This window comes from Chiloscyllium punctatum, chromosome 8 (assembly GCF_047496795.1).
Source record: "Chiloscyllium punctatum isolate Juve2018m chromosome 8, sChiPun1.3, whole genome shotgun sequence".
NCBI classification, from domain to species: domain Eukaryota; kingdom Metazoa; phylum Chordata; class Chondrichthyes; order Orectolobiformes; family Hemiscylliidae; genus Chiloscyllium; species Chiloscyllium punctatum.
The window spans coordinates 31,636,837-31,660,615 of NC_092746.1; positions in this window are offsets into that span (position 1 = coordinate 31,636,837).

Genomic DNA, 23,779 nt, shown 5'->3' on the forward strand with positions numbered 1-23,779 from the left:
ATACAGGTCTCCGCATCAGTGACTCTGCTCCTGGATACAGGTCATCGCACCAGAGACATAGGCCCTGAATACTGGTCATCGCACCAGTGACACTGGCCCTGAATGCTACTCACCGCATCAGTGACACTGGTCCTGAATACAGGTCACCGCACCACTGACACTGGTCCTGAATACAGGTCATCGCACCAGTGACAATGCTCCTGAATACTGGTCATTGCATCTGAGACACTGGTCCTGATTACAGGTCACCACATCAGTGATACTGGTCCTGAATACTGGCCGTCGCATCAGTGACACTGGCCCTGAATGCTACTCACCGCATCAGTGACACTGGTCCTGAATACAGGTCACCGCACCACTGACACTGGTCCTGAATACAGGTCATCGCACCAGTGACAATGCTCCTGAATACTGGTCATTGCATCTGAGACACTGGTCCTGATTACAGGTCACCACATCAGTGATACTGGTCCTGAATACTGGCCATCGCATCAGTGACACTGGTCCAGAATACTGGTCACCGCATCAGTGACACTGGTCCTGAATACAGGTCATCGCCGTAGTGACAATGCTCCTGAATACTGGTCATTGCATCTGTGACACTGGTCCTGATTACAGGTCACCACATCAGTGATACTGGTCCTGAATGCAGGTCATCGCATCAGTGACACTGGTTCTGAATACTGGTCACCGCATCAGTGACGATGTTCCTGAATACTGCTCACCGCATCAGTGATGCTGGTCCTGAATACAGGTCACCGCATCAGTGACACTGCTCCTGAATACTGGTCATTGCACAGGTGACACTAGTCCTGAATACAGGTCATCGTACCCGTGACACTGCTCCTGAATACAGGTCATCGCATCAGTGACACTGGTCCTGAATACTTGTCCCGCACCAGTGACACTGGTCCTGAATACTGGTCATCGCACCAGTGACACTGATCCTGAATACAGATCATCGCACACAGTGACACTGGTCCTGAATACTGGACACCGCACCAGTGACACTGGTCCTGAATACTGGTCACCGCACCAGTGACACTGCTCCTGAATATAGATCACTGCACCGGTGACACTGCTCCTGAATACTGGTCATCGATCCAGTGACACTGGTCCTGAATACTGGTCATGGCACCAGTGACATGGTCCTGAATACTGGTTATCGCATCCGTGACACTGGTCCTCAATACAGGTCACCGCATCAGTGACACTGGTCCTGAATACTGTTCATCGCACCAGTGACACAGGCCTTGAATACTGGTCATCGCACCAGTGACCCTGGCCCTTAATGCTGCTCACCGCATCAGCGACACTGGTCCTGAATACAGGTCATCGAATCAGTGACACTGGTCCTGAATACAGGTCACCACATCAGTGACACTGGTCCTGAATGCAGGTTATCGCATCAGTGACACTGGTACTGAATACAGGTCATCGCACCAGTGACACTACTCCTGAATACAGGTCACCGCACCAGTGACAATTGTCCTGAATACTGGTCATCGCACCAGTGACACTGCTCCTGAATACTGGTCATCGCATCAGTGACACTGGTCCTGAATACAGGTTATCGCATCCGTGACACTGCTCCTGAATACCGGTCACCGCATCAGTGACACTGGTCCTGAATACTGGTCATCGCACCAGTGACAATGGTCCTGAATACTGGTCATCGCACCAGTGACACTGCTCCTGAATACAGATCATCGCATCAGTGACACTGGTCCAGAATACAGGTCACCACATCAGTGACACTGGTCCTGAATACTGGTCACCGCATCAGTGACACTGGTCCTGAATACTGGTCACCGCATCAGTGACACTGCTCCTGAATACTGGTCATCGCACAGGTGACACTGTTCCTGTATACAGGTCATCGCACCAGTGACACTACTCCTGAATACAGGTCACCGCACCAGTGACAATTGTCCTGAATACTGGTCATCGCATCAGTGACACTGGTCCTGAATACTGGTTATCACATCCGTGACACTGCTCCTGAATACCGGTCACCGCATCAGTGACACTGGTCCTGAATACTGGTCATCGCACCAGTGACAATGGTCCTGAATACTGGTCATCGCACCAGTGACACTGCTCCTGAATACAGATCATCGCATCAGTGACACTGGTCCAGAATATCGGTCATCGCATCAGTGACACTGGTCCTGAATACTGGTCATCGCACCAGTGACACTGGTCCTGAGTACTGTCACCGCATCAGTGACGCTGGTCCTGAATACAGCTCACCGCATCAGTGACACTGGTCCGGAATATCGGTCATCGCATCAGTGACACTGGTCCTGAATACTGGTCATCGCACCAGTGCCACTGGTCCTGAGTACTGTCATCGCATCAGTGACACTGGTCCTGAATACTGGTTATCACATCAGTGACACTGGTCCTGAATACTGGTCATCGCATCCATGACACTGGTCCTGAATACAGGTCATCGCAGCAGTGACACTGGTCCTGAATGCTGGTCATCGCATCAGTGACACTGGTTCTGGATACAGGTCATCGCACCAGTGACACAGGCCCTGAACACTGGCCATCACACCAGTGACCCTGGCCCTGAATGCTGTTCACCGCATCAGTGACACTGGTCCTGAATACAGGTCACCGCACCACTGACACTGGTCCTGAATACAGGTCATCGCACCACTGACACTGCTCCTGAATACTGGTCATTGCATCTGTAACACTGGTCCTGATTACAGGTCACCACATCAATGATACTGGTCCTGAATAGAGATCATTGCATCAGTGACACTGGTCCTGAATACTTGTCCCGCACCAGTGACACTGGTCCTGAATACTGGTCATCGCACCAGTGACACTGCTCCTGAATACAGATCATCGCACCAGTGACACTGGTCCTAAATACTGGACACCGCACCAGTGACACTGGTCCTGAGTACAAGTCATCGTATCAGTGACGCTGGTCCTGAATACAGGTCATCGCACCAGTGACAATGGTCCTGAATACTGGTCATCGCATCCGTGACACTGGTCCTGAATACAGGTCTCCGCATCAGTGACACTGGTCCTGATTACTGGTCATCGCACCAGTGACACTGGTCGTGAATACAGGTCATCGCATCAGTGACAATGGTCCTGAATACTGGCCATCGCACCAGTGACACTGCTCCTGAATACTGGTCATCGCATCAGTGACACTGGTTCTGAATACTGGTCATCGCATCAATGATACTGGCCCTGAATACAGGTCATCGCATGAGTGACACTGATCCTGAATACTGGTCATCGCACCAGTGACACTGGTCCTGAATACTGGTTATCGCATCAGTGACACTGGTCCTGAATACTGGTTATCGCATCCGTGACACTGCTCCTGAATACTGCTCACCGCATCAGTGACACTGGTCCTGAATACTGGTCATCGCACCAGTGACAATGGTCCTGAATACTGGTCATCGCACCAGTGACACTGCTCCTGAATACAGATCATCGCATCAGTGACACTGGTCCAGAATATTGGTCATCGCATCAGTGACACTGGTCCTGAATACAGGTCATCGTACCCGTGACACTGCTCCTGAATACAGGTCATCGCATCAGTGACACTGGTCCTGAATACTGGTCATCGCACCAGTGACAATGGTCCTGAATACTGGTCATCGCACCAGTGACACTGCTCCTGAATACAGATCATCGCATCAGTGACACTGGTCCAGAATATTGGTCATCGCATCAGTGACACTGGTCCTGAATACTGGTCATCGCACCAGTGACACTGGTCCTGAGTACTGTCACCGCATCAGTGACGCTGGTCCTGAATACAGCTCACCGCATCAGTGACACTGGTCCGGAATATCGGTCATCGCATCAGTGACACTGGTCCTGAATACTGGTCATCACACCAGTGCCACTGGTCCTGAGTACTGTCATCGCATCAGTGACACTGGTCCTGAATACTGGTCATCGCATCCATGACACTGGTCCTGAATACAGGTCATCGCAGCAGTGACACTGGTCCTGAATGCTGGTCATCGCATCAGTGACACTGGTTCTGGATACAGGTCATCGCACCAGTGACACAGGCCCTGAACACTGGCCATCACACCAGTGACCCTGGCCCTGAATGCTGTTCACCGCATCAGTGACACTGGTCCTGAATACAGGTCACCGCACCACTGACACTGGTCCTGAATACAGGTCATCGCACCAGTGACACTGCTCCTGAATACTGGTCATTGCATTTATAACACTGGTCCTGATTACAGGTCACCACATCAGTGATACTGGTCCTGAATACAGATCATCGCATCAGTGACACTGGTCCTGAATACTTGTCCCGCACCAGTGACACTGGTCCTGAATACTGGTCATCGCGCCAGTGACACTGCTCCTGAATACAGATCATCGCACCAGTGGCACTGGTCCTAAATACTGGACACCGCACCAGTGACACTGGTCCTGAGTACAAGTCATCGTATCAGTGACGCTGATCCTGAATACAGGTCATCGCACCAGTGACAATGGTCCTGAATACTGGTCATCGCATCCGTGACACTGGTCCTGAATACAGGTCTCCGCATCAGTGACACTGGTCCTGAATACTGGTCATCGCACCAGTGACACTGGTCGTGAATACAGGTCATCGCATCAGTGACAATGGTCCTGAATACTGGCCATCGCACCAGTGACACTGCTCCTGAATACTGGTCATCGCATCAGTGACACTGGTCCTGAATACAGGTTATCACATCAGTGACACTGTTCCTGAATACAGGTCACCGCACCAGTGACACTGGTCCGGAATATCGGTCATCGCATCAGTGACACTGGTCCTGAATACTGGTCATCGCACCAGTGACACTGGTCCTGAGTACTGTGACCGTATCAGTAACGCTGTTCCTGAATACTGCTCACCGCATCAGTGACACTGGTCCTGAATACAGGTCATCCCATCAGTGACTCTGGCCCTGAATACTGGTCATCACAACAGTGACACCGTTGCTGAATACTGCGCAACGCATCAGCAACACTGGTCCACAATACTGGTTATTGCACCAGTGACACTGCTACTGAATACTGGTCATCGCACCAGTGACACTGGTCCTGAATACTAGTCACGGCACCATTGACACTGGTTCTGAATACTGGTCATCGCATCAATGATACTGGCCCTGAATACAGGACATCGCATGAGTGACACTGGTCCTGAATACTGGTCATCGCACCAGTGACACTGGTCCTGAATACTGGTTATCGCATCAGTGACACTGCTCCTGAATACAGGTCATCGTATCAGAGACACTGGTCCTGAATACTGGTTATCGCATCAGTGACACTGGTTCTGAATACTGGTCATCGCATCCGTGACACTGATCCTGAATACAGGTCTCCGCATCAGTGATACTGGTCCTGAATACTGCTCATCGCACCAGTGACACTGGTCCTGAATGCAGGTCATCGCATCAGTGACACTGGTTCTGGATACAGGTCATCGCACCAGTGACACAGGCCCTGAACACTGGTCATCACACCAGTGACCCTGGCCCTGAAAGCTGCTCACTGCATCAGTGACACTGGTCCTGAATACAGGTCACCGCACCAGTGACACTGTTCCTGAATACTGGTCATCGTATCAGTGACACTGGTCCTGAATACTGTTCATCGCACCAGTGACACTGCTCCTGAATACAGATCATCGCACCAGTGAAACTGGTCCTGAATACTGGTCATCGTATGAGTGACACTGGTCCTGAATACTGGTAATCGTATCAGTGACACTGGTCCTGAATACTGTTCATCGCACCAGTGACACTGCTCCTGAATACAGATCATCGCACCAGTGACACTGGTCCTGAATACTGGTCACCGCACCAGTGACAGTGCTCCTGAATACTGGTCACCGCACCAGTGACACTGCTCCTGAATACTGGTCATTGCACAGGTGACACTAGTCCTGGATACAGGTCATTGCACCAGTGACACTACTCCTGAATACAGGTCACGGCACCAGTGACACTGGTCCTGAATACTGGTTATCACACCAGTGACACTGGTCCTGAATACAGATCATCGCACCCGTGACACTGCTCCTGAATACTGGTCATCGCATCAGTGACACTGGTCCTGAATACTTGTCCCGCACCAGTGACACTGGTCTTGAATACTGGTCATTGCACCAGTGACACTGCTCCCGAATACAGATCATCGCACCAGTGACACTGGTCCTGAATACTGGTCACCGCACCAGTGACACTGGTCCCAAATACTGGTCACCGCACCAGTGACACTGCTCCTGAATATAGATCATTGCACCAGCGTCACTGCTCTTGAATACAGGTCATCGCACCAGGGACACTGGTCCTGAATACTGGTCACGGCACCAGTTACACTGGTCCTGAATACAGGTCTCCACATCAGTGACTCTGCTCCTGGATACAGGTCATCGCACCAGAGACATAGGCCCTGAATACTGGTCATCGCACCAGTGACACTGGCCCTGAATGCTACTCACCGCATCAGTGACACTGGTCCTGAATACAGGTCACCGCACCACTGACACTGGTCCTGAATACAGGTCATCGCACCAGTGACAATGCTCCTGAATACTGGTCATTGCATCTGAGACACTGGTCCTGATTACAGGTCACCACATCAGTGATACTGGTCCTGAATACTGGCCATCGCATCAGTGACACTGGTCCAGAATACTGGTCACCGCATTAGTGACACTGGTCCTGAATACAGGTCATCGCCCGAGTGACAACGCTCCTGAATACTGGTCATTGCATCTGTGACACTGGTCCTGATTACAGGTCACCACATCAGTGATACTGGTCCTGAATGCAGGTCATCGCATCAGTGACACTGGTTCTGAATACTGGTCACCGCATCAGTGACGATCTTCCTGAATACTGCTCACCGCATCAGTGATGCTGGTCCTGAGTACAGGTCACCGCATCAGTGACACTGCTCCTGAATACTGGTCATTGCACAGGTGACACTAGTCCTGAATACAGGTCATCGTACCCGTGACACTGCTCCTGAATACAGGTCAACGCATCAGTGACACTGGTCCTGAATACTTGTCCCGCACCAGTGACACTGGTCCTGAATACTGGTCATCGCACCAGTGACACTGATCCTGAATACAGATCATCGCACACAGTGACACTGGTCCTGAATCGTGGACACCGCACCAGTGACACTGCTCCTGAATATAGATCACTGCACCAGTGACACTGCTCCTGAATACTGGTCATCGAACCAGTGACACTGGTCCTGAATACTGGTCATGGCACCAGTGACATGGTCCTGAATACTGGTTATCGCATCCGTGACACTGGTCCTCAATACAGGTCACCGCATCAGTGACACTGGTCCTGAATACTGTTCATCGCACCAGTGACACAGGCCTTGAATACTGGTCATCGCACCAGTGACCCTGGCCCTTAATGCTGCTCACCGCATCAGTGACACTGGTCCTGAATACAGGTCATCGAATCAGTGACACTGGTCCTGAATACAGGTCATCGAATCAGTGACACTGGTCCTGAATGCAGGTTATCGCATCAGTGACACTGGTACTGAATACTGCTCACCGCATCAGTGATGCTGGTCCTGAATACAGGTCACCGCATCAGTGACGCTGGTCCTGAATACTGGTCACCGCATCAGTGACACTGCTCCTGAATACTGGTCATCGCACAGGTGACACTGTTCCTGTATACAGGTCATCGCACCAGTGACACTACTCCTGAATACAGGTCACCGCACCAGTGACAATTGTCCTGAATACTGGTCATCGCACCAGTGACACTGCTCCTGAATACTGGTCATCGCATCAGTGACACTGGTCCTGAATACTGGTTATCGCATCCGTGACACTGCTCCTGAATACCGGTCACCGCATCAGTGACACTGGTCCTGAATACTGGTCATCGCACCAGTGACAATGGTCCTGAATACTGGTCATCGCACCAGTGACACTGCTCCTGAATACAGATCATCGCATCAGTGACACTGGTCCAGAATACAGGTCACCACATCAGTGACACTGGTCCTGAATACTGGTCACCGCATCAGTGACACTGGTCCTGAATACTGGTCACCGCATCAGTGACACTGCTCCTGAATACTGGTCATCGCACAGGTGACACTGTTCCTGTATACAGGTCATCGCACCAGTGACACTACTCCTGAATACAGGTCACCGCACCAGTGACAATTGTCCTGAATACTGGTCATCGCACCAGTGACACTGCTCCTGAATACTGGTCATCGCATCAGTGACACTGGTCCTGAATACTGGTTATCGCATCCGTGACACTGCTCCTGAATACCGGTCACCGCATCAGTGACACTGGTCCTGAATACTGGTCATCGCACCAGTGACAATGGTCCTGAATACTGGTCATCGCACCAGTGACACTGCTCCTGAATACAGATCATCGCATCAGTGACACTGGTCCAGAATATCAGTCATCGCATCAGTGACACTGGTCCTGAATACTGGTCATCGCACCAGTGACACTGGCCCTGAGTACTGTCACCGCATCAGTGACGCTGGTCCTGAATACAGCTCACCGCATCAGTGACACTGGTCCGGAATATCGGTCATCGCATCAGTGACACTGGCCCTGAATGCTGCTCACCGCATCAGTGACACTGGTCCTCAATACAGGTCACCGCACCAGTGATACATGTCCTGAATACAGGTCATCGCACCAGTGACACTGCTCTTGAATACTGGTCATTGCATCTGTGACACTGGTCCTGATTACAGGTCACCACATCAGTGATACTGGTCCTGAATGCAGATCATTTCATCAGTGACACCGGTTCTGAATCCTAGTCACCGCATCAGTGACGATGTTCCTGAATACTGCTCACCGCATCAGTGATGCTGGTCCTGAATACAGGTCACCGCATCAGTGACACTGCTCCTGAATACTGGTCATTGCACAGGTGACACTGTTCCTGAATACAAGTCATCGCACCAGTGACACTGGTCCTGAATACTGGTTATCGCACCAGTGACACTGGTCCTGAATACAGATCATCGCACCCGTGACACTGCTCCTGAATACAGGTCATCGCATCAGTGACACTGGTCCTGAATACTTGTCCCGCACCAGTGACCCTGGTTCTGAATACTGGTCATCGCATCCGTGACACTGCTCCTGAATACAGATCATCGCACCAGTAACACTGGTCCGGAAGACTGGACACCGCACCAGTGACACTGGTCCTGAAGACTGGTCACTGCACCAGTGACACTGCTCCTGAATATAGATCACTGCACCAGTGACACTGCTCCTGAATACTGGTCATCGCACCAGTGACACTGGTCCTGAATACTAGTCACGGCACCAGTGACACTGGTCCTGAATACTAGTCACGGCACCAGTGACACTGGTCCTGAATACTGGTCATCGCATCCGTGACACTGGTCCTCAATACAGGTCTCCGCATCAGTGACACTGGTCCTGAATACTGTTCATCGCACCAGTGACACAGGCCTTGAATACTGGTCATCGCACCAGTGACCCTGGCCCTGAATGCTGCTCACCGCATCAGTGACACTGGTCCTGAATACAGGTCACCACATCAGTGACACTGGTTCTGAATACTGGTCACCGCATCAGTGGCGATGTTCCTGATTACTGCTCACCGCATCAGTGATGCTGGTCCTGAATACTTGTCACCGCATCAGTGACACTGTTCCTGAATACAGGTCACCGCACCAGTGACAATGGTCCTGAATACTGGCCATCGCACCAGTGACACTGCTCCTGAATACTGGTCATCGCATCAGTGACACTGGTCCTGAATACTGGTTATCGCATCAGTGACACTGTTCCTGAATACAGGTCACCGCACCAGTGACACTGGTCCGGAATATCGGTCATCGCATCAGTGACACTGGTCCTGAATAATGGTCATCGCACCAGTGACACTGGTCCTGAGTACTGTCACCGTATCAGTGACGCTGGTCCTGAATACTGCTCACCGCATCAGTGACACTGGTCCTGAATACAGGTCATCCCATCAGTGACCATGGTCCTGAATACTGCTCACCGCATCAGTGACACTGGTCCTGAATACATGTCATCGCATCAGTGACACTGGCCCTGAATACTGGTCATCACAACAGTGACACCGTTGCTGAATACTGCGCAACGCATCAGCAAAACTGGTCCACAATACTGGTTATTGCACCAGTGACACTGCTACTGAATACTGGTCATCGCACCAATAACACTGGTCCTGAATACTGGTCACGGCACCATTGACACTGGTTCTGAATACTGGTCATCGCATCAATGATACTGGCCCTGAATATAGGTCATCGCATGAGTGACACTGGTCCTGAATACTGGTCATCGCTCCAGTGACACTGGTCCTGAATACTGGTTATCGCCTCAGTGACACTGCTCCTGAATACAGGTCATCGCATCAGAGACACTGGTCCTGAATACTGGTTATCGCATCAGTGACACTGGTCGTGAATACTGGTCATCGCATCCGTGACACTGATCCTGAATACAGGTCTCCGCATCAGTGATACTGGTCCTGAATACTGCTCATCGCACCAGTGACACTGGTCCTGAAGACTGGTCACTGCAACAGTGACACTGCTCCTGAATATAGATCACTGCACCAGTGACACTGCTCCTGAATACTGGTCATCGCACCAGTGACGCTGGTCCTGAATACAGGTCATCGCACCAGTGACACTGGTGCTGAATACTGGTCATCACATCCGTAACACTGGTCCTGAATACAGGTCTCCCCATCAGTGACACTGGTCCTGGATACAGGTCATCGCACCACTGATACAGGCCCTGAACACTGGTCATCGCACCAGTGACACTGCTCTTGAATACTGGTCATTGCATCTGTGACACTGGTCCTGATTACAGGTCACCACATCAGTGATACTGGTCCTGAATGCAGATCATTTCATCAGTGACACCGGTTCTGAATCCTAGTCACCGCATCAGTGACGATGTTCCTGAATACTGCTCACCGCATCAGTGATGCTGGTCCTGAATACAGGTCACCGCATCAGTGACACTGCTCCTGAATACTGGTCATTGCACAGGTGACACTGTTCCTGAATACAAGTCATCGCACCAGTGACACTGGTCCTGAATACTGGTTATCGCACCAGTGACACTGGTCCTGAATACAGATCATCGCACCCGTGACACTGCTCCTGAATACTGGTCATCGCATCAGTGACACTGGTCCTGAATACTTGTCCCGCACCAGTGACCCTGGTTCTGAATACTGGTCATCGCATCCGTGACACTGCTCCTGAATACAGATCATCGCACCAGTAACACTGGTCCTGAATACTGGACACCGCACCAGTGACACTGGTCCTGAAGACTGGTCACTGCACCAGTGACACTGCTCCTGAATATAGATCACTGCACCAGTGACACTGCTCCTGAATACTGGTCATCGCACCAGTGACACTGGGCCTGAATACTGGTCACGGCACCAGTGACACTGGTCCTGAATACTAGTCACGGCACCAGTGACACTGGTCCTGAATACTGGTCACCGCATCAGTGACACTGCTCCTGAATACTGGTCATCGCACAGGTGACACTGTTCCTGTATACAGGTCATCGCACCAGTGACACTACTCCTGAATACAGGTCACCGCACCAGTGACAATTGTCCTGAATACTGGTCATCGCACCAGTGACACTGCTCCTGAATACTGGTCATCGCATCAGTGACACTGGTCCTGAATACTGGTTATCGCATCCGTGACACTCCTCCTGAATACCGGTCACCGCATCAGTGACACTGGTCCTGAATACTGGTCATCGCACCAGTGACAATGGTCCTGAATACTGGTCATCGCACCAGTGACACTGCTCCTGAATACAGATCATCGCATCAGTGACACTGGTCCAGAATATCAGTCATCGCATCAGTGACACTGGTCCTGAATACTGGTCATCGCACCAGTGACACTGGCCCTGAGTACTGTCACCGCATCAGTGACGCTGGTCCTGAATACAGCTCACCGCATCAGTGACACTGGTCCGGAATATCGGTCATCGCATCAGTGACACTGGCCCTGAATGCTGCTCACCGCATCAGTGACACTGGTCCTCAATACAGGTCACCGCACCAGTGATACATGTCCTGAATACAGGTCATCGCACCAGTGACACTGCTCTTGAATACTGGTCATTGCATCTGTGACACTGGTCCTGATTACAGGTCACCACATCAGTGATACTGGTCCTGAATGCAGATCATTTCATCAGTGACACCGGTTCTGAATCCTAGTCACCGCATCAGTGACGATGTTCCTGAATACTGCTCACCGCATCAGTGATGCTGGTCCTGAATACAGGTCACCGCATCAGTGACACTGCTCCTGAATACTGGTCATTGCACAGGTGACACTGTTCCTGAATACAAGTCATCGCACCAGTGACACTGGTCCTGAATACTGGTTATCGCACCAGTGACACTGGTCCTGAATACAGATCATCGCACCCGTGACACTGCTCCTGAATACAGGTCATCGCATCAGTGACACTGGTCCTGAATACTTGTCCCGCACCAGTGACCCTGGTTCTGAATACTGGTCATCGCATCCGTGACACTGCTCCTGAATACAGATCATCGCACCAGTAACACTGGTCCTGAATACTGGACACCGCACCAGTGACACTGGTCCTGAAGACTGGTCACTGCACCAGTGACACTGCTCCTGAATATAGATCACTGCACCAGTGACACTGCTCCTGAATACTGGTCATCGCACCAGTGACACTGGGCCTGAATACTGGTCACGGCACCAGTGACACTGGTCCTGAATACTAGTCACGGCACCAGTGACACTGGTCCTGAATACTGGTCATCGCATCCGTGACACTGGTCCTCAATACAGGTCTCCGCATCAGTGACACTGGTCCTGAATACTGTTCATCGCACCAGTGACACAGGCCTTGAATACTGGTCATCGCACCAGTGACCCTGGCCCTGAATGCTGCTCACCGCATCAGTGACACTGGTCCTGAATACAGGTCACCACATCAGTGACACTGGTTCTGAATACTGGTCACCGCATCAGTGGCGATGTTCCTGATTACTGCTCACCGCATCAGTGATGCTGGTCCTGAATACTGGTCACCGCATCAGTGACACTGTTCCTGAATACAGGTCACCGCACCAGTGACAATGGTCCTGAATACTGGCCATCGCACCAGTGACACTGCTCCTGAATACTGGTCATCGCATCAGTGACACTGGTCCTGAATACTGGTTATCGCATCAGTGACACTGTTCCTGAATACAGGTCACCGCACCAGTGACACTGGTCCGGAATATCGGTCATCGCATCAGTGACACTGGTCCTGAATAATGGTCATCGCACCAGTGACACTGGTCCTGAGTACTGTCACCGTATCAGTGACGCTGGTCCTGAATACTGCTCACCGCATCAGTGACACTGGTCCTGAATACAGGTCATCCCATCAGTGACCATGGTCCTGAATACTGCTCACCGCATCAGTGACACTGGTCCTGAATACATGTCATCACATCAGTGACACTGGCCCTGAATACTGGTCATCACAACAGTGACACCGTTGCTGAATACTGCGCAACGCATCAGCAAAACTGGTCCACAATACTGGTTATTGCACCAGTGACACTGCTACTGAATACTGGTCATCGCACCAATAACACTGGTCCTGAATACTGGTCACGGCACCATTGACACTGGTTCTGAATACTGGTCATCGCATCAATGATACTGGCCCTGAATATAGGTCATCGCATGAGTGACACTGGTCCTGAATACTGGTCATCGCTCCAGTGACACTGGTCCTGAATACTGGTTATCGCCTCAGTGACACTGCTCCTGAATACAGGTCATCGCATCAGAGACACTGGTCCTGAATACTGGTTATCGCATCAGTGACACTGGTCGTGAATACTGGTCATCGCATCCGTGACACTGATCCTGAATACAGGTCTCCGCATCAGTGATACTGGTCCTGAATACTGCTCATCGCACCAGTGACACTGGTCCTGAAGACTGGTCACTGCAACAGTGACACTGCTCCTGAATATAGATCACTGCACCAGTGACACTGCTCCTGAATACTGGTCATCGCACCAGTGACGCTGGTCCTGAATACAGGTCATCGCACCAGTGACACTGGTGCTGAATACTGGTCATCACATCCGTAACACTGGTCCTGAATACAGGTCTCCCCATCAGTGACACTGGTCCTGGATACAGGTCATCGCACCACTGATACAGGCCCTGAACACTGGTCATCGCACCAGGGACCCTGGCCCTGAATGCTGCTCACCGCATCAGTGACACTGGTCCTCAATACAGGTCACCGCACCAGTGATACATGTCCTGAATACAGGTCATCGCACCAGTGACACTGCTCTTGAATACTGGTCATTGCATCTGTGACACTGGTCCTGATTACAGGTCACCACATCAGTGATACTGGTCCTGAATGCAGATCATTTCATCAGTGACACCGGTTCTGAATCCTAGTCACCGCATCAGTGACGATGTTCCTGAATACTGCTCACCGCATCAGTGATGCTGGTCCTGAATACAGGTCACCGCATCAGTGACACTGCTCCTGAATACTGGTCATTGCACAGGTGACACTGTTCCTGAATACAAGTCATCGCACCAGTGACACTGGTCCTGAATACTGGTTATCGCACCAGTGACACTGGTCCTGAATACAGATCATCGCACCCGTGACACTGCTCCTGAATACAGGTCATCGCATCAGTGACACTGGTCCTGAATACTTGTCCCGCACCAGTGACCCTGGTTCTGAATACTGGTCATCGCATCCGTGACACTGCTCCTGAATACAGATCATCGCACCAGTGACACTGGTCCTGAATACTGGACACCGCACCAGTGACACTGGTCCTGAAGACTGGTCACTGCACCAGTGACACTGCTCCTGAATATAGATCACTGCACCAGTGACACTGCTCCTGAATACTGGTCATCGCACCAGTGACACTGGGCCTGAATACTGGTCACGGGACCAGTGACACTGGTCCTGAATACTAGTCACGGCACCAGTGACACTGGTCCTGAATACTGGTCATCGCATCCGTGACACTGGTCCTCAATACAGGTCTCCGCATCAGTGACACTGGTCCTGAATACTGTTCATCGCACCAGTGACACAGGCCTTGAATACTGGTCATCGCACCAGTGACCCTGGCCCTGAATGCTGCTCACCGCATCAGTGACACTGGTCCTGAATACAGGTCACCACATCAGTGACACTGGTTCTGAATACTGGTCACCGCATCAGTGGCGATGTTCCTGATTACTGCTCACCGCATCAGTGATGCTGGTCCTGAATACTGGTCACCGCATCAGTGACACTGTTCCTGAATACAGGTCACCGCACCAGTGACAATGGTCCTGAATACTGGCCATCGCACCAGTGACACTGCTCCTGAATACTGGTCATCGCATCAGAGACACTGGTCCTGAATACTGGTTATCGCATCAGTGACACTGTTCCTGAATACAGGTCACCGCACCAGTGACACTGGTCCGGAATATCGGTCATCGCATCAGTGACACTGGTCCTGAATAATGGTCATCGCACCAGTGACACTGGTCCTGAGTACTGTCACCGTATCAGTGACGCTGGTCCTGAATACTGCTCACCGCATCAGTGACACTGGTCCTGAATACAGGTCATCCCATCAGTGACCATGGTCCTGAATACTGCTCACCGCATCAGTGACACTGGTCCTGAATACATGTCATCACATCAGTGACACTGGCCCTGAATACTGGTCATCACAACAGTGACACCGTTGCTGAATACTGCGCAACGCATCAGCAAAACTGGTCCACAATACTGGTTATTGCACCAGTGACACTGCTACTGAATACTGGTCATCGCACCAATAACACTGGTCCTGAATACTGGTCACGGCACCATTGACACTGGTTCTGAATACTGGTCATCGCATCAATGATACTGGCCCTGAATATAGGTCATCGCATGAGTGACACTGGTCCTGAATACTGGTCATCGCTCCAGTGACACTGGTCCTGAATACTGGTTATCGCCTCAGTGACACTGCTCCTGAATACAGGTCATCGCATCAGAGACACTGGTCCTGAATACTGGTTATCGCATCAGTGACACTGGTCCTGAATACTGGTCATCGCATCCGTGACACTGATCCTGAATACAGGTCTCCGCATCAGTGATACTGGTCCTGAATACTGCTCATCGCACCAGTGACACTGGTCCTGAAGACTGGTCACTGCAACAGTGACACTGCTCCTGAATATAGATCACTGCACCAGTGACACTGCTCCTGAATACTGGTCATCGCACCAGTGACACTGGGCCTGAATACTGGTCACGGCACCAGTGACACTGGTCCTGAATACTAGTCACGGCACCAGTGACACTGGTCCTGAATATTGGTCATCGCATCCGTGACACTGGTCCTCAATACAGGTCTCCGCATCAGTGACACTGGTCCTGAATACTGTTCATCGCACCTGTGACACAGGCCTTGAATACTGGTCATCGCACCAGTGACCCTGGCCCTGAATGCTGCTCACCGCATCAGTGACACTGGTCCTGAATACAGGTCACCACATCAGTGACACTGGTTCTGAATACTGGTCACCGCATCAGTGGCGATCTTCCTGAATACTGCTCACCGCATCAGTGATGCTGGTCCTGAATACTGGTCACCGCATCAGTGACACTGTTCCTGAATACAGGTCACCGCACCAGTGACAATGGTCCTGAATACTGGCCATCGCACCAGTGACACTGCTCCTGAATACAGGTCATCGCATCAGTGACACTGGTCCTGAATACTGGTTATCGCATCAGTGACACTGTTCCTGAATACAGGTCACCGCAGCAGTGACACTGGTCCGGAATATCGGTCATCGCATCAGTGACACTGGTCCTGAATACTGGTCATCGCACCAGTGACACTGGTCCTGAGTACTGTGACCGTATCAGTGACGCTGGTCCTGAATACTGCTCACCGCATCAGTGACACTGGTCCTGAATACAGGTCATCCCATCAGTGACTCTGGCCCTGAATACTGGTCATCACAACAGTGACACCGTTGCTGAATACTGCGCAACGCATGAGCAACACTGGTCCACAATACTGGTTATTGCACCAGTGACACTGCTACTGAATACTGGTCATCGCACCAGTGACACTGGTCCTGAATACTAGTCACGGCACCATTGACACTGGTTCTGAATACTGGTCATCGCGTCAATGATACTGGCCCTGAATACAGGTCATCGAATGAGTGACACTGGTCCTGAATACTGGTCATCGCACCAGTGACACTGGTCCTGAATACTGGTTATCGCATCAGTGACACTGCTCCTGAATACAGGTCATCGCATCAGAGACACTGGTCCTGAATACTGGTTATCGCATCAGTGACACTGGTCCTGAATACTGGTCATCGCATCCGTGACACTAATCCTGAATACAGGTCTCCGCATCAGTGATACTGGTCCTGAATACTGCTCATCGCTCCAGTGACACTGGTCCTGAATACTGGTTATCGCCTCAGTGACACTGCTCCTGAATACAGGTCATCGCATCAGAGACACTGGTCCTGAATACTGGTTATCGCATCAGTGACACTGGTCCTGAATACTGGTCATCGCATCCGTGACACTGATCCTGAATACAGGTCTCCGCATCAGTGATACTGGTCCTGAATACTGCTCATCGCACCAGTGACACTGGTCCTGAAGACTGGTCACTGCACCAATGACACTGCTCCTGAATATAGATCACTGCACCAGTGACACTGCTCCTGAATACTGGTCATCGCACCAGTGACACTGGGCCTGAATACTGGTCACGGCACCAGTGACACTGGTCCTGAATACTAGTCACGGCACCAGTGACACTGGTCCTGAATATTGGTCATCGCATCCGTGACACTGGTCCTCAATACAGGTCTCCGCATCAGTGACACTGGTCCTGAATACTGTTCATCGCACCTGTGACACAGGCCTTGAATACTGGTCATCGCACCAGTGACCCTGGCCCTGAATGCTGCTCACCGCATCAGTGACACTGGTCCTGAATACAGGTCACCACATCAGTGACACTGGTTCTGAATACTGGTCACCGCATCAGTGGCGATCTTCCTGAATACTGCTCACCGCATCAGTGATGCTGGTCCTGAATACTGGTCACCGCATCAGTGACACTGTTCCTGAATACAGGTCACCGCACCAGTGACAATGGTCCTGAATACTGGCCATCGCACCAGTGACACTGCTCCTGAATACAGGTCATCGCATCAGTGACACTGGTCCTGAATACTGGTTATCGCATCAGTGACACTGTTCCTGAATACAGGTCACCGCACCAGTGACACTGGTCCGGAATATCGGTCATCGCATCAGTGACACTGGTCCTGAATACTGGTCATCGCACCAGTGACACTGGTCCTGAGTACTGTGACCGTATCAGTGACGCTGGTCCTGAATACTGCTCACCGCATCAGTGACACTGGTCCTGAATACAGGTCATCCCATCAGTGACTCTGGCCCTGAATACTGGTCATCACAACAGTGACACCGTTGCTGAATACTGCGCAACGCATCAGCAACACTGGTCCACAATACTGGTTATTGCACCAGTGACACTGCTACTGAACACTGGTCATCGCACCAGTGACACTGCTCTTGAATACTGGTCATTGCATCTGTGACACTGGTCCTGATTACAGGTCACCACATCAGTGATACTGGTCCTGAATGCAGATCATTTAATCAGTGACACCGGTTCTGAATCCTAGTCACCGCATCAGTGACGATGTTCCTGAATACTGCTCACCGCATCAGTGATGCTGGTCCTGAATACAGGTCACCGCATCAGTGACACTGCTCCTGAATACTGGTCATTGCACAGGTGACACTGTTCCTGAATACAAGTCATCGCACCAGTGACACTGGTCCTGAATACTGGTTATCGCACCAGTGACACTGGTCCTGAATACAGATCATCGCACCCGTGACACTGCTCCTGAATACAGGTCATCGCATCAGTGACACTGGTCCTGAATACTTGTCCCGCACCAGTGACACTGGTCCTGAAGACTGGTCACTGCACCAGTGACACTGCTCCTGAATATAGATCACTGCACCAGTGACACTGCTCCTGAATACTGGTCATCGCACCAGTAACACTGGTCCTGAATACTGGACACCGCACCAGTGACACTGGTCCTGAAGACTGGTCACTGCACCAGTGACACTGCTCCTGAATATAGATCACTGCACCAGTGACACTGCTCCTGAATACTGGTCATCGCACCAGTGACACTGGGCCTGAATACTGGTCACGGCACCAGTGACACTGGTCCTGAATACTAGTCACGGCACCAGTGACACTGGTCCTGAATACTGGTCACCGCATCAGTGACACTGCTCCTGAATACTGGTCATCGCACAGGTGACACTGTTCCTGTATACAGGTCATCGCACCAGTGACACTACTCCTGAATACAGGTCACCGCACCAGTGACAATTGTCCTGAATACTGGTCATCGCACCAGTGACACTGCTCCTGAATATTGGTCATCGCATCAGTGACACTGGTCCTGAATACTGGTTATCGCATCCGTGACACTCCTCCTGAATACCGGTCACCGCATCAGTGACACTGGTCCTGAATACTGGTCATCGCACCAGTGACAATGGTCCTGAATACTGGTCATCGCACCAGTGACACTGCTCCTGAATACAGATCATCGCATCAGTGACACTGGTCCAGAATATCAGTCATCGCATCAGTGACACTGGTCCTGAATACTGGTCATCGCACCAGTGACACTGGCCCTGAGTACTGTCACCGCATCAGTGACGCTGGTCCTGAATACAGCTCACCGCATCAGTGACACTGGTCCGGAATATCGGTCATCGCATCAGTGACACTGGCCCTGAATGCTGCTCACCGCATCAGTGACACTGGTCCTCAATACAGGTCACCGCACCAGTGATACATGTCCTGAATACAGGTCATCGCACCAGTGACACTGCTCTTGAATACTGGTCATTGCATCTGTGACACTGGTCCTGATTACAGGTCACCACATCAGTGATACTGGTCCTGAATGCAGATCATTTCATCAGTGACACCGGTTCTGAATCCTAGTCACCGCATCAGTGACGATGTTCCTGAATACTGCTCACCGCATCAGTGATGCTGGTCCTGAATACAGGTCACCGCATCAGTGACACTGCTCCTGAATACTGGTCATTGCACAGGTGACACTGTTCCTGAATACAAGTCATCGCACCAGTGACACTGGTCCTGAATACTGGTTATCGCACCAGTGACACTGGTCCTGAATACAGATCATCGCACCCGTGACACTGCTCCTGAATACAGGTCATCGCATCAGTGACACTGGTCCTGAATACTTGTCCCGCACCAGTGACCCTGGTTCTGAATACTGGTCATCGCATCCGTGACACTGCTCCTGAATACAGATCATCGCACCAGTGACACTGGTCCTGAATACTGGACACCGCACCAGTGACACTGGTCCTGAAGACTGGTCACTGCACCAGTGACACTGCTCCTGAATATAGATCACTGCACCAGTGACACTGCTCCTGAATACTGGTCATCGCACCAGTGACACTGGGCCTGAATACAGGTCACCACATCAGTGACACTGGTTCTGAATACTGGTCACCGCATCAGTGGCGATGTTCCTGATTACTGCTCACCGCATCAGTGATGCTGGTCCTGAATACTGGTCACCGCATCAGTGACACTGTTCCTGAATACAGGTCACCGCACCAGTGACAATGGTCCTGAATACTGGCCATCGCACCAGTGACACTGCTCCTGAATACTGGTCATCGCATCAGAGACACTGGTCCTGAATACTGGTTATCGCATCAGTGACACTGTTCCTGAATACAGGTCACCGCACCAGTGACACTGGTCCGGAATATCGGTCATCGCATCAGTGACACTGGTCCTGAATAATGGTCATCGCACCAGTGACACTGGTCCTGAGTACTGTCACCGTATCAGTGACGCTGGTCCTGAATACTGCTCACCGCATCAGTGACACTGGTCCTGAATACAGGTCATCCCATCAGTGACCATGGTCCTGAATACTGCTCACCGCATCAGTGACACTGGTCCTGAATACATGTCATCACATCAGTGACACTGGCCCTGAATACTGGTCATCACAACAGTGACACCGTTGCTGAATACTGCGCAACGCATCAGCAAAACTGGTCCACAATACTGGTTATTGCACCAGTGACACTGCTACTGAATACTGGTCATCGCACCAATAACACTGGTCCTGAATACTGGTCACGGCACCATTGACACTGGTTCTGAATACTGGTCATCGCATCAATGATACTGGCCCTGAATATAGGTCATCGCATGAGTGACACTGGTCCTGAATACTGGTCATCGCTCCAGTGACACTGGTCCTGAATACTGGTTATCGCCTCAGTGACACTGCTCCTGAATACAGGTCATCGCATCAGAGACACTGGTCCTGAATACTGGTTATCGCATCAGTGACACTGGTCCTGAATACTGGTCATCGCATCCGTGACACTGATCCTGAATACAGGTCTCCGCATCAGTGATACTGGTCCTGAATACTGCTCATCGCACCAGTGACACTGGTCCTGAAGACTGGTCACTGCAACAGTGACACTGCTCCTGAATATAGATCACTGCACCAGTGACACTGCTCCTGAATACTGGTCATCGCACCAGTGACACTGGGCCTGAATACTGGTCACGGCACCAGTGACACTGGTCCTGAATACTAGTCACGGCACCAGTGACACTGGTCCTGAATATTGGTCATCGCATCCGTGACACTGGTCCTCAATACAGGTCTCCGCATCAGTGACACTGGTCCTGAATACTGTTCATCGCACCTGTGACACAGGCCTTGAATACTGGTCATCGCACCAGTGACCCTGGCCCTGAATGCTGCTCACCGCATCAGTGACACTGGTCCTGAATACAGGTCACCACATCAGTGACACTGGTTCTGAATACTGGTCACCGCATCAGTGGCGATGTTACTGAATACTGCTCACCGCATCAGTGATGCTGGTCCTGAATACTGGTCACCGCATCAGTGACACTGTTCCTGAATACAGGTCACCGCACCAGTGACAATGGTCCTGAATACTGGCCATCGCACCAGTGACACTGCTCCTGAATACAGGTCATCGCATCAGTGACACTGGTCCTGAATACTGGTTATCGCATCAGTGACACTGTTCCTGAATACAGGTCACCGCACCAGTGACACTGGTCCGGAATATCGGTCATCGCATCAGTGACACTGGTCCTGAATACTGGTCATCGCACCAGTGACACTGGTCCTGAGTACTGTGACCGTATCAGTGACGCTGGTCCTGAATACTGCTCACCGCATCAGTGACACTGGTCCTGAATACAGGTCATCCCATCAGTGACTCTGGCCCTGAATACTGGTCATCACAACAGTGACACCGTTGCTGAATACTGCGCAACGCATGAGCAACACTGGTCCACAATACTGGTTATTGCACCAGTGACACTGCTACTGAATACTGGTCATCGCACCAGTGACACTGGTCCTGAATACTAGTCACGGCACCATTGACACTGGTTCTGAATACTGGTCATCGCATCAATGATACTGGCCCTGAATACAGGTCATCGAATGAGTGACACTGGTCCTGAATACTGGTCATCGCACCAGTGACACTGGTCCTGAATACTGGTTATCGCATCAGTGACACTGCTCCTGAATACAGGTCATCGCATCAGAGACACTGGTCCTGAATACTGGTTATCGCATCAGTGACACTGGTCCTGAATACTGGTCATCGCATCCGTGACACTAATCCTGAATACAGGTCTCCGCATCAGTGATACTGGTCCTGAATACTGCTCATCGCTCCAGTGACACTGGTCCTGAATACTGGTTATCGCCTCAGTGACACTGCTCCTGAATACAGGTCATCGCATCAGAGACACTGGTCCTGAATACTGGTTATCGCATCAGTGACACTGGTCCTGAATACTGGTCATCGCATCCGTGACACTGATCCTGAATACAGGTCTCCGCATCAGTGATACTGGTCCTGAATACTGCTCATCGCACCAGTGACACTGGTCCTGAAGACTGGTCACTGCACCAATGACACTGCTCCTGAATATAGATCACTGCACCAGTGACACTGCTCCTGAATACTGGTCATCGCACCAGTGACACTGGGCCTGAATACTGGTCACGGCACCAGTGACACTGGTCCTGAATACTAGTCACGGCACCAGTGACACTGGTCCTGAATATTGGTCATCGCATCCGTGACACTGGTCCTCAATACAGGTCTCCGCATCAGTGACACTGGTCCTGAATACTGTTCATCGCACCTGTGACACAGGCCTTGAATACTGGTCATCGCACCAGTGACCCTGGCCCTGAATGCTGCTCACCGCATCAGTGACACTGGTCCTGAATACAGGTCACCACATCAGTGACACTGGTTCTGAATACTGGTCACCGCATCAGTGGCGATCTTCCTGAATACTGCTCACCGCATCAGTGATGCTGGTCCTGAATACTGGTCACCGCATCAGTGACACTGTTCCTGAATACAGGTCACCGCACCAGTGACAATGGTCCTGAATACTGGCCATCGCACCAGTGACACTGCTCCTGAATACA